We start from the raw sequence: 14,222 nt of genomic DNA on the forward strand, positions 1-14,222 counted from the left end.
TGAAAAATTTCTTGAACTTGAACACCTCATATCTCTTAATCCGACCGTCCAAACAAACTCAAATTTTACGTGAGGTATTGATGTATTCTTATTAACTTCTAAAAAACATTTCAACCGCAAATTCATTGCAGATCTTGAGATATCTTGAAAACCCTAACAGCCGCTTCAAACCTTTGTTTTTATATACCCGCGTGCAATTTTCTTCATATCTCACAAAATATAAGCTCAAATTCCACGAAATTTTTATTTATAGCTTTTTAACACAAAATATTACATTTTCCAAAATGTTTGAGCCAAAAATTCGTCCGAAAACTCAAGTTATGGCTCCAAAAATTACTATAATCAAAACCGCTCACTTATTGCCTTTGATTTGAAAGCGCCGCCTTCAACTCCTTATAACTCCTTTATATAAACTTCAAAAGCAATAATTTTTTGTGAAAGATATAGGCCTTAAAATCGCTATTCCAGTCAAACCTTTCGATCTTCAAAAGCTGCTATAAAACTCCTCATATTGTCAAAAGAGTAATAATATGTCTTAAATTAACACCTTAACTTCAAACAACTATAACTTCTTCATTCTAACTCGAAATCTTCTAATTTTTGCACAAAAATTGTACCCCAAATCCTAAACTTTACAACCTTAGCTTCTAATCTCCAAATGACTTCGAAAGAAAAACCCTAATCCCTAATAAGGCCTCGGACAGCCTCCTTGAAGTCCATTGGGCATGGCCTTCGACCAATAGGAATGAAGTTTCCCATTCCTTGCCTTCATCCAACCATGCCTTGCTTTCATCCCTCCCAATAAGCTTCCTATTAGTTAAGATTTCCTCCTTAGGCTTCCACCTTCTTTCAAGGCTTCATACTAAACATTTAGGTCCTATATTATTTTTTAATGTCAAAATCAAAACAAGTAAAGAAACAAAATAAAGTTTCTTATATCAACTCCTTTTAATTTAATCTACTAGCCACTCTAACACACATTTAGATTTATTAACATATAATATATTTTAACTAATTTTTACATACTGTAAGCATTTACAATATGACAACGTCTTCAACAGCTCTCCACTTTGTTGTCAATCCTTCCTCTTCTTCTTTATCTTCAAGAAGAACCTCTAACTTCTCTTATAATTCTTCATTAGCAGCTTGAAGAAACAATTCAACCTTGTTTGATTCCAATGTTAATTTTTTCATTTTTGGTAATCAAAAAAATTACCTTTCAAATTCTTTTAATAATTTTGTAGCTTGCAAATTTTTGTTAGGTTATTCAATCCATTCCAAGAATGATTTCTTGGTAACTCAATCAATATCCTCTAAAAAATACTCATCCTTCAATACATGTGAAAATACCTCCCATAAACTTCCAAATTGTCCCATAATAGACCTTATACGCTCTCTTATCTTTGGTACCTTAACAAGCTCAAATAATTGAATCATCTCCTTTTCAGAAATGCGATTCAATTCCATTTCATCCACATAACATCTTAAATATTTGGAAATATCCCTCCCATCAAATTGGTCAACCATGTTAACCACTGCTGGTAATGCTTTGGTTGCCAAAGCCTCTTTGCGATCATTGCCTTGTTGTTGTTGCATAAATAATGTAAATGCTTGAAACATTTTTGTAGTGTTTGAATCAAGGTACATACCTTGTTCACCAGTAGAAATTCCACTTGAAGTTGCATTTAAAGATCCACTTGAAGCTCCATCCAAAGCTCCATCAAAAAGTCCAAATTCAACCTTCTTGCCTTCTTGCGCCATCAATTCTAAATATCCACAAATATAATCCAATACCTTCCATCCCATACTTTCATGTTGGGTTCACCACTTTTGTCATATTACGTGTTGTTTTGCTCAGGAACGCATCGAGCACCTAGCTATGGAAGGTGAGATTAAGTTTCAGAAGTGCCAAAAAATCCTAATACATTTCATCTATGCAAGAAGAATATAATCTGAATTTCAATTCAAAAGTGCTTAAAACACTCTTCTTAGTAGTCTTAACCATACATAAATTCCAATTACCTTTTTACTTTCATATTTAAGCAATTTAGATTTTTCTTGTAAACCCCAATCCTAATCAGTGAGCTTTAACAAGCTGTAACTTCCAATCCGACCGTCCACTTGATGTAGAATTTTTCGTACAATTGCCAATGCAAGTCTTTTAAATGCTCAAGAATATTTAGCCCAATCCAACTTACGGATTCTAAGAAAACCTCCAAAAATTGCACCAATGTCACTCGACAGTCAACTTGAAAAGTAAAGCAAAAGTTTCAGCAATGATTTTTTCTTCTCCAACCATTAATTTTGTTTCAAAATTGGTGTGTAGCTTGATCTTTAATTCTTCCAACATCATGCCAATTTTTACCTTAATCCCACTGATAGATCTTCAAATATCATAGAAACCCTACCCAACCTCAAACTACTACCTTCTAAAATTCTCTTGTGCTAAAAACTAGATATCTCTAAACCACACCATTAGATTATCACAAAATTTTGAATACAATTACCACACCTAATAATCCAAAAAATGTCAAATTTTCAACCATAGATGTCATGCCAATTGTACGAACTAGCCAAAATTGCTAGCCCTAATTATATTATATAAAATCCAAATCATTGATACAAACCCTGATTTTGAACAACAATTGCTAAGTCTTCCAAAACCGTCTCCAAACAATTCTTATGTCTCTAGAAAGAACTTCAAGCTAGCTTTCAAATTCTAACCTTCGATCTTCAAATGAAACCCTATTTTGTCCTAGGCCGTCGCTTTAGTGGCCAGAGGTCTGATTTCGATCCTATCTCACAAATAGTCGATCCTTGGGTATCAATCTATCCTATTCCAAGGATATTTTAATCCAATCCTATTCTCAACCTAATCTTAGTACCAACTATACTAATTATTTACCTCTTCTGTCTTGATTTCATTAATTTATAGTCTTTCTAAGATAGTAGAAGAGTCTTTACAACCTAGAACGTAAAATTACTAACTAACCTTCAACCTATTAATTATTAAGAAAAAAAAATAACCTAAGAAGCTTTTATAAAAGCCATGTTTAGATACATCAAATTATAATTAAACTAAGATAATTAGATATTAATTATAAATTCAATTTTGAATATAATTTCACTTTATAGTCGTATTATATCACGACAATGTGATTTGTATGCTATAAGTTGAAGGCTCCTAATAAAGTCTTGTTGAAAGATTGTTCTAATAATAAAGTTGGAAGCATTAATGTCAAGCATACAAGGAAGGTTGAGATCATATGGTTGCAATATTGAAGTAATAATGAGTGCTTCCTTCAACATATCAAAGGCACTTTTCTACTGTAGTTTCCATTCAAGTGAGGCACCTTTTTCCAATAGATTTGTTAATGAAGCAGCAATGTGTTCAAATCACCAAACTTAATGGTGATAATATCGAGTTGTCATAGACATATATATTTATTCTAATAGTTACTTATATGATTAAGTAGAAATAGATAAATATAGATTAGTTTCATAAAGTCTTCTAGAAAAGCCTCTTAGAAGTTTTATAGGCACAATTTTAACTTTAGATGTATTTGTAGGATAGAAACTTGGCCAATAAATTAACTTCATGTTGGTGGCTTGTGGAATAAGTTAACTCTATGTAGTAGCTTGTGAAACAAGCTAACTATATGGCACATAGTTTGACAAGAGTACTTACATATTATTTTTGTGTTATTTTAGAAGTCATTGGATTATTCTACTTCTATAGTTATCTTTTGAAGGTTGTAGATTATCCACCTTTAAACAAAAAATCTTATTTTTAATATTAATCTTTTTCTTTAAGAGTGTGGATTTTTCTTCTTTGTAATATTTATTATTAGAGGTTGTGGATTACCTCTTCTTATTAATTTTTTTGGATTTATTTGAATTATCTATGAAAAGAAAGATTATGGATGCTATTCCTAGCAGAAGTGAGAATAGATTTGTGTCTATTGCAGATCTTCATAAGTTTGTCAAGACTCTTAAGGCAGAAATTTCACACATCACCAGCATCAACCATGGGATCATTACTTCTTTACCTATGGAGGTAGCAAAGACATGAACTAAAAGATGATGCATAAACTAATGAAATCCATGATAGAGAAAGAGTGAAAAAATAGAAATAAAAAAGTACATATATTAAAAGAAATTGGAAAGACTTATTGCCAAAAGACAAGAAAATTTAAGATTCTTGAAACTAGACTAAAAACAAGAATGGAATTGACAAGAGTGAAGAGGGCTTCACTCTTATGTCTATGTATACCATCTAACTAGGATCTACGTAGGAATGTTCTATAGGACCTCTAATGTGTGTTGACTTTATAAGAGACATGGCTTGACTTATAAGGTAAATTTTTCTATGTGTAAGCCATATAGTTTGCTTGGCCATCAAGCTAACAACATGAGTGGCACATGGTCAACTTATTGACCATCTTTCTAATCCAAAAAATCAATTAAAGACACCTATAAATTCAACACAATGTCTATAAAGCTTCTAGGAAGCTTTCATAGAAGATATTATAGAATTAACTTACTTTTACAAAACATTTATTATTTCTATCTATTTATATAGGTAATTACTAACTTATGTGTGTATGTCTATGACATTATCATCATTTCTAGGAAAAAAATCTATGAGGAGTGGTCATCATATGTTGAGAAAATCTATGATGCGACAAATTATATTTGTCACATATTCAAATCTTTGTTTTCTTCAAAGATGGTTGATAGGGCCTTTCAATCATTGATAGTATTTCATACCATGGCTAAAAGACCACCATGTTATCTGATTGTGTTCCAAATATTTTATTTAATAACTTCTTTCAAATAAAATATTTGGAACACCGTCAAGAATTGTTCCTACCTCTAATAAAATTATCAAACATTAGGAGTCTCTTTGAAGGTCTTGATATCAAATGTTGTCAAGGTAGAGTGAGTTTGCCTCAAAAAAGTGCTAGGCTTTTGGTTAACACTAAATACTCAATCAAGTATTTAAGATATAAAAATATCAAGTTAATACATATAATATTTTTTTTTTTGGGCAATTACATCAATACATAAATCCAAGTACCAAAAAAACACCCAAATGTATGATAAAGTATCTTAAAACTTTATATATCCTTATGAAAAATATTTTTTGAACTTCAACAGCTCATATCTCACGACTAGACCGTCGAAACAATACTAAATTTTATCTGAAGTATTGATATACTTTCAAAAATTACCACAAAAAAGTTCAACTGCAAATTTGTTATGGATCACCAAAATCCTAACAAAAGCTTTAAATCCTAGCTTACATACACCCACATGTTATTTTCTTCATATCTCACAAAATAAGTACTCAAATACCATGAAACTTTGATCTATTGCTTTTTAACCTAATAACTCACACTCACAAAAAATTTGAGCTAAAAATTCGTCTAAAAATTCAACATATGGTTTTAACCATTACTATTAATAAAATAACTCATTTATTGCCTTTGAATTACAAGTACTATCTTTAATACCTTATAACTCCTTCATTCAGACTTGAAATTCATCAAAAAATATATGTTAAGTATAGCAAAGAAAATATTCTCTCCAACTTCAGTCGCCGATCTTTCATTGCTCTCTGTAAATATATGTTACACTTCAAGAATGAGAGTAGATACAAATTTGATACCTTAACTTTGAACACCTATATCTCCTTTACAAAAACTTAAAATCAAACAAATTCTTCATCAAATTTATACCTAAAATCCTAAATTTTTTGATTCTAGCATCCAAAGTTCGAATGACTTCAAAAGAAAACCCCAATCTCTAATAAGGCCTTCGATAGCCTCCTTGAAGCCCATTGGGCATGGCTTTCTACTAATAGGAATGAAGATTCCTATTCCTTGTCCAAAAAAAGAAAAGTACCTTTGATAGGTTGAAGGAAGCACTCATTATTACTTCAATATTGCAACCATATGATCTCAACCTTCCTTGTATGCTTGACATTAATGCTTCCAACTTTATTATTAGAACAATCTTTCAACAAGACTTTATTAGGAGCCTTCAACTTATAGCATACAAATCACATTGTCGTGATATAATACGACTATAAAGTGAAATTATATTCAAAATTGAATTTATAATTAATATCTAATTATCTTAGTTTAATTATAATTTGAGGTATCTAAACATGGTTTTTATAAAAGCTTCTTAGGTTATTTTTTTTTCTTAATAATTAATAGGTTGAAGGTTAGTTAGTAATTTTACGTTCTAGGTTGTAAAGACTCTTCTACTATCTTAGAAAGACTATAAATTAATGAAATCAAGACAGAAGAGGTAAATAATTAGTATAGTTGGTACTAAGATTAGGTTGAGAATAGGATTGGATTAAAATATCCTTGGAATAGGATAGATTGATACCCAAGGATCGACTATTTGTGAGATAGGATCGAAATCAGACCTCTGGCCACTAAAGCGACGGCCTAGGACAAAATAGGGTTTCATTTGAAGATCGAAGGTTAGAATTTGAAAGCTAGCTTGAAGTTCTTTCTAGAGACATAAGAATTGTTTGGAGACGGTTTTGGAAGACTTAGCAATTGTTGTTCAAAATCAGGGTTTGTATCAATGATTTGGATTTTATATAATATAATTAGGGCTAGCAATTTTGGCTAGTTCGTACAATTGGCATGACATCTACGGTTGAAAATTTGACATTTTTTGGATTATTAGGTGTGGTAATTGTATTCAAAATTTTGTGATAATCTAATGGTGTGGTTTAGAGATATCTAGTTTTTAGCACAAGAGAATTTTAGAAGGTAGTAGTTTGAGGTTGGGTAGGGTTTCTATGATATTTGAAGATCTATCAGTGGGATTAAGGTAAAAATTGGCATGATGTTGGAAGAATTAAAGATCAAGCTACACACCAATTTTGAAACAAAATTAATGGTTGGAGAAGAAAAAATCATTGCTGAAACTTTTGCTTTACTTTTCAAGTTGACTGTCGAGTGACATTGGTGCAATTTTTGGAGGTTTTCTTAGAATCCGTAAGTTGGATTGGGCTAAATATTCTTGAGCATTTAAAAGACTTGCATTGGCAATTGTACGAAAAATTCTACATCAAGTGGACGGTCGGATTGGAAGTTACAGCTTGTTAAAGCTCATTGATTAGGATTGGGGTTTACAAGAAAAATCTAAATTGCTTAAATATGAAAGTAAAAAGGTAATTGGAATTTATGTATGGTTAAGACTACTAAGAAGAGTGTTTTAAGCACTTTTGAATTGAAATTCAGATTATATTCTTCTTGCATAGATGAAATGTATTAGGATTTTTTGGCACTTCTGAAACTTAATCTCACCTTCCATAGCTAGGTGCTCGATGCGTTCCTGAGCAAAACAACACGTAATATGACAAAAGTGGTGAACCCAACATGAAAGTATGGGATGGAAGGTATTGGATTATATTTGTGGATATTTAGAATTGATGGCGCAAGAAGGCAAGAAGGTTGAATTTGGACTTTTTGATGGAGCTTTGGATGGAGCTTCAAGTGGATCTTTAAATGCAACTTCAAGTGGAATTTCTACTGGTGAACAAGGTATGTACCTTGATTCAAATACTACAAAAATGTTTCAAGCATTTACATTATTTATGCAACAACAACAAGGCAATGATCGCAAAGAGGCTTTGGCAACCAAAGCATTACCAGCAGTGGTTAACATGGTTGACCAATTTGATGGGAGGGATATTTCCAAATATTTAAGATGTTATGTGGATGAAATGGAATTGAATCGCATTTCTGAAAAGGAGATGATTCAATTATTTGAGCTTGTTAAGGTACCAAAGATAAGAGAGCGTATAAGGTCTATTATGGGACAATTTGGAAGTTTATGGGAGGTATTTTCACATGTATTGAAGGATGAGTATTTTTTAGAGGATATTGATTGAGTTACCAAGAAATCATTCTTGGAATGGATTGAATAACCTAACAAAAATTTGCAAGCTACAAAATTATTAAAAGAATTTGAAAGGTAATTTTTTTGATTACCAAAAATGAAAAAATTAACATTGGAATCAAACAAGGTTGAATTGTTTCTTCAAGCTGCTAATGAAGAATTATAAGAGAAGTTAGAGGTTCTTCTTGAAGATAAAGAAGAAGAGGAAGGATTGACAACAAAGTGGAGAGCTGTTGAAGACGTTGTCATATTGTAAATGCTTACAGTATGTAAAAATTAGTTAAAATATATTATATGTTAATAAATCTAAATGTGTGTTAGAGTGGCTAGTAGATTAAATTAAAAGGAGTTGATATAAGAAACTTTATTTTGTTTCTTTACTTGTTTTGATTTTGACATTAAAAAATAATATAGGACCTAAATGTTTAGTATGAAGCCTTGAAAGAAGGTGGAAGCCTAAGGAGGAAATCTTAACTAATAGGAGGCTTATTGGGAGGGATGAAAGCAAGGCATGGTTGGATGAAGGCAAGGAATGGGAAACTTCATTCCTATTGGTCGAAGGCCATGCCCAATGGGCTTCAAGGAGGCTGTCCGAGGCCTTATTAGGGATTAGGGTTTTTCTTTCGAAGTCATTTGGAGATTAGAAGCTAAGGTTGTAAAGTTTAGGATTTGGGGTACAATTTTTGTGCAAAAATTAGAAGATTTCGAGTTAGAATGAAGAAGTTATAGTTGTTTGAAGTTAAGGTGTTAATTTAAGACATATTATTACTCTTTTGACAATATGAGGAGTTTTATAGCAGCTTTTGAAGATCGAAAGGTTTGACTGGAATAGCGATTTTAAGGCCTATATCTTTCACAAAAAATTATTGCTTTTGAAGTTTATATAAAGGAGTTATAAGGAGTTGAAGGCGGCGCTTTCAAATCAAAGGCAATAAGTGAGCGGTTTTGATTATAGTAATTTTTGGAGCCATAACTTGAGTTTTCGGACGAATTTTTGGCTCAAACATTTTGGAAAATGTAATATTTTGTGTTAAAAAGCTATAAATAAAAATTTCGTGGAATTTGAGCTTATATTTTGTGAGATATGAAGAAAATTGCACGCGGGTATATAAAAACAAAGGTTTGAAGCGGCTGTTAGGGTTTTCAAGATATCTCAAGATCTGCAATGAATTTGCGGTTGAAATGTTTTTTAGAAGTTAATAAGAATACATCAATACCTCACGTAAAATTTGAGTTTGTTTGGACGGTCGGATTAAGAGATATGAGGTGTTCAAGTTCAAGAAATTTTTCACATAAGAATATACAAGGTTTAAGAGAATTTTATCATATTTTGGGTGTTGTTGGTTACTTGAGGCTTGTGTATTTGGTGTAATTGCTCAAAAGAAAAAATTTATATATAAACTTAGGGCTTTCCTTATTTTGAAGCTTAATTGAATGATTAGTGACAGCAAGAAGCCCAGTGTTTTCTTGAGGTAAATTCTCTCTATCCCGACAATGCTATTGGATTACTTGCAAAAAAAGAAAGGAGAAAGGATAGGTTTAGTACTCAAAGAGTGGTACAAGTACCAAAGACTCCAATACCTACTACAAGATTGAATGTGCCTATTCTTCAACCTCCATTAGCTACACCAAAGAAAGAAGATATGGAACTTGAGGAGATTGTACAAGGGATGTGAGATCTTCAAATCAAACTTGCAAGGCTTAAAGAAAAGACTTCTACAATAAGTTCAAAGGCTACTTTTAAACAAGGGTATGTACAAAGATGTATTTGGTGTGATGATGATTCTCATTCTCAAAAAGATTGTGGTGAATTTAATGAAATGGTACAACAAGGCATTGTTTATTGTAAAGATGGGAAGGTTGCATTGAAAGACACTAGTGATTTTCTCCAAACCAACTTTGATAAAGGAGGCATGAAAGCATTGGTTAAAGATTATTTGACAACACATGGAATTACGGCAATAGAAGTTGTAAGTTATGGAATTAGGGTGGATAATGATGGTAGACAGAGTTTTGTTGGAAATGTTCAACCAAGTGGACTTTAGACTTCTGCTATTTCTACAATGCAAAAAGAGAAGATACCACGGGAAGCTTTATTAAGAACTGCTGCAATAATTTGTGGTACTACGGGTTGAGAGGATCCTGTAGAAGCTTTATCAGTACATGCATATATTGCTAAAAGCCAACATGAAGCTTTAATGGAAGAAAAGAGGAGAAGAAATTTTGATGATTCAAGAGAAAGAAATTCTTCTAAAAGACAAACTCAAGGAGATAAGGCTCGTACATCAACTTCACAAGAATTACCCACAAAGGATACTTCAATAATATCGGAAGAAAAAACAAAGGAGATAAAAGATAAAAGTAAATTGACAACTTATAAACTACTCTCTAATATTGAAGCGGCAACAGATTTAAAGGGAGTGCTTGAAGAACGTGTGCTCAATGCTAAGATTGAGTTTACATTGAAAGAAATTTTAGGAATCGCCAAGAAAGAATTCTATGATATCATTATTGACAATATTAAACGAAAGAGGTAAATAGCGAGAGAAGTTGGATTAAATCATGCTATTGATGCATACATATATGAAGGTGAAGAAGATGTATTCGATAATTGTTACAAACAATCAATAAGTAAAGAAAGGAGTCATAATCAAAGGATACGTTTTGATGATCACGGTAATAAAGATAGAGATGTTTCAAATCATTATACTTGAAAGCATTGGGCTAGAGCAACTACAGAGGCATTAGTGAAGATTGGAGATATGGATGAACCGGTTGTTGCTTTGATTGACCATAGTTCAGAGATAAACCTTATGTCTAAAAATCTTTATATGAAGTAAAGGTGGCTAATTGACATGGAACATGGATGGGCACTATGGTGTCGTATTACGTGCTTTCCTGCTCGAGAACGCGCCGGGCGTCTAGCTGTAGAAGGTAGTATGGAGATTCGCCAATATTCAAGCAGTTTATCGGTTATTGACTGCTGGAATATAAACAACTGCAAGAATACACCGTAAATCTATACGGATGTCCTTTGACTGCTCGCCGAAGTCCCTTTTACCCCAACCGATAGGTCTCTAGACATTACAGAGAACCTCCAATACCACTTTGTACTTACGATCTTGTATCCACTGACTGTCTTGTTAGATTAACCCAATAAATTTCATTCACTCCGCATACTCAATCCTATAGACACCTCTTTAATTTTTCAATCACGGACGTAACTCGATTTCACAAAACAGTCGAGAGTAATCAAACCCACTTCATTAAAAATCCTGATTCACCGTTACAACACTGACTTCAGCATTGATTGCCTCCATCTTCCCAAAAATCCTATGAAAAAGAAAAGTCCAATTCTCTGTCTTTCCTTCTCCGACCCGAAGCATGAAGCTAGCTCTCCCCAATCCTTCTCAAAAAAAAACCCCCCCAAAAAACTATCCCCCTAACCTTATCCTCTGAATTTCTTCAATCTTCCGTCTTAGATCCGAAATTGGCTCCCGCTGTCAAAGCTTTCGAAATGGCACAGAGAATAGGATACCCTGAAACAGAATCGAAACCCCGTACTCGGGTGCACATTGAGTCGTCCGACCAATTTAGGTCTCATATTGGATAAGAGGACCCGGATTGGATTCTCGAAATTGGATCGCATTAGGTTGCCCGACCAATTCAGGTCTCACATTGGGTAAGAGGACCCGGATTGGATTCTCGAAATTAGATCGCATTGGGTTGCCTGACCAATTCAGGTCTCATATTGGGTAAGAGGACCCGGATTGGATTCTCAAAATTGGATCCAATTGGCTCTTCGAACCAAGCTCACCCGTCGCTTGAATTGGTCCTTTTCCTTCCTGGTGACTCCCGTTATTGAAATCGAATGGAGCATTTCTGTATGCCCCGACTAACTGTAACGGGGTGACTGAACCTGGCCACTCAGTATTTGCACTGGAGTTGGTCGTTGCTCCCAATATTCGAGGTAACTGAACATTAATAAAATTCCCCTTTCTTTTTATTTTCATGGTATACTTGTATTACAATACGACAACGGGTAGCCAATAATACATATAGGAAGTTATATGATGCTTGCCCGAATGTGAAAATTTGGATTGGTGATGTTGCAATAGAATAGAATTTTTTTTGTTCAAGAGGCAACATCTTATCGTCTTATTTTGGGACAACCATATATTATTGCAACTGAAATGGAAACAAAGATACTTGATGATAGTTCAGCTTATGCACGAATTCATAGTGAAGATGGGAGGAGGGCAGTACAGTTTTTAACTATGCCTCCAAATCATGAGCAGAATCGAGACAAATTGAGAAAAAATCCATTGCCGAGGATTGTTGAAGAATTCAAGGATTTTTTGGAGGTACCACTATAAAGCGAGATTATAGAGGTACATAAAGAGAGGTACTCTCGCAAGATGTAGGTATCTTTAATGGAGGATTTATTAACATTTTTGAAAATAGAAGCATTATGTATAAGAAGATTGATGATTTAAAAAGAAAAATAAAAAAAAGGAATTAAGTACTATTGAAAAAAAATTGTATAGATTAGAAATATTAAAAGATAATGAAAAGATTGCTGGTATTTATGAAGAAAATGGATTGGAAGATCTATTGGAATTGATTGCGTCTATTAGATTAGGAAATAATGATAAAGTTATACCAATTCATTCAAGAGAAGTTTATGATATGATTGAATCTTTTCAAGCACCGGAGGTTATAGTTGAGACAAAATATAAGATAGTAGATAAGAAAGTTAAATCGGTTGCCAGACCTTTGCCAGAAGATTCTAAAGAACAATAGAGAGAAGCATCAAGAGAAAGGAGCTTGAGATATTTAAAGAATATTGGTCACAAGTTTACTAAAGAGACTTTTGAAGAATTTAACATTGGTTTTGATGGTTCTTTATTACCAGAGGAAATTACTTGCTTCAAAGAGATGTTGACAAAATAAAGTAGATCATTTGCCTTTGAATCTTATGAAATTGGATGTGTGGATCCAAATATTGTAACACCTATGGTTATTTTTACTCTACCACATGTATTTTGGAATTTAAGGCCAATTCCAGTACCAAGGACACATTTATCAAGCTTGGTGGAATTATTAAAAGAAAAAATAAAGATGAAGATCTTGGAGCCCTCTTTTGCACCATATTCTAGTCGATGGTTTACAGTGCCTAAGAAAAATAGGTCATTACGTTTTATTCAAGATATACAATCAATGAATGTAATAACTATCAGAAATGTAAGAATTGGGCCTATAGTAGATGAATTTGTTGAGGCGTTTGCATGAAGGGCAACCTATTCAATGGGTGATTTGTATTCGGGCTATGACCAATTTCAACTTGTAGAGGGAAGTAGAGATATGATAATGATGAGGATACCACTTGGATTAATTAGAATGTATACTCTTTCTCAAGGCGCAACCAACTCAGTTGCACATATGATGAACGGGATGAATAAGATATTGAGAGATTTTATTCTGAAGAAGGCTATGCCTTTTTAAGATGATGTTCTTATAAAGGGGTGCAAAGAAGAAGACAAGGATCAAACTTAAGATAAGAAGGAGTGTCACAAATATGTTGCTAATTATATATAAGATTGTAAAAAACTATTGACTCAACTTGGAAAAGTTCATCTTATATTATCGGGTATAAAATCTATATTTGGAGTACAAGAGGTTGTGATTGTTGGATATTTGTGTGGATTTTATGGAAGAAAACCAGATCCAACTAAGGTTGATGCGATTGGGAGAATGAAAGAGGATTGTAGTTCTTTAATAGAAGTTCACAGGTTTTTAGGTGCATGTGTATTTTATCATATTTGAATTCCTCATTGTGCTCACATAGCAGATCCATTGTATGAACTATTACGTAAAGGCTATCGATTCAAATGGAAAGAAAAGCATGTTAAAGTAGTGCAAAGGTTGAAGAAATTATTGCTATCACCTCTAGTGTTGAAAAATATTGATTATAAGAGTAATAGATCAGTGATTCTTACTGTGGATACTAATCCAATTGCCATTGGATTGACTGTAGGTCAGGATGACTCAAATGGACACATATTTGCAGTACAATTTGGAACTAAAGTTTTAAGTATTTGCCAACGTATATATTTACAGGTGAAAAGGAAACTATGGGAAGTTGTTTTAGCTATGAAAGCTGAAAAGGATTATTTGATTGGAGCTATGATGGTAATTGAAACAGATTGTTTACCTTAACTTGGAATGATTACCAATTGTACAATATCAGATATTATAATGTTGAGATGGATTGCTTATATCAAATCACT

Source organism: Physcomitrium patens, chromosome 18, assembly GCF_059467195.1.
Source record: "Physcomitrium patens ecotype Gransden chromosome 18, ASM5946719v1, whole genome shotgun sequence".
NCBI classification, from domain to species: Eukaryota; Viridiplantae; Streptophyta; class Bryopsida; order Funariales; family Funariaceae; genus Physcomitrium; species Physcomitrium patens.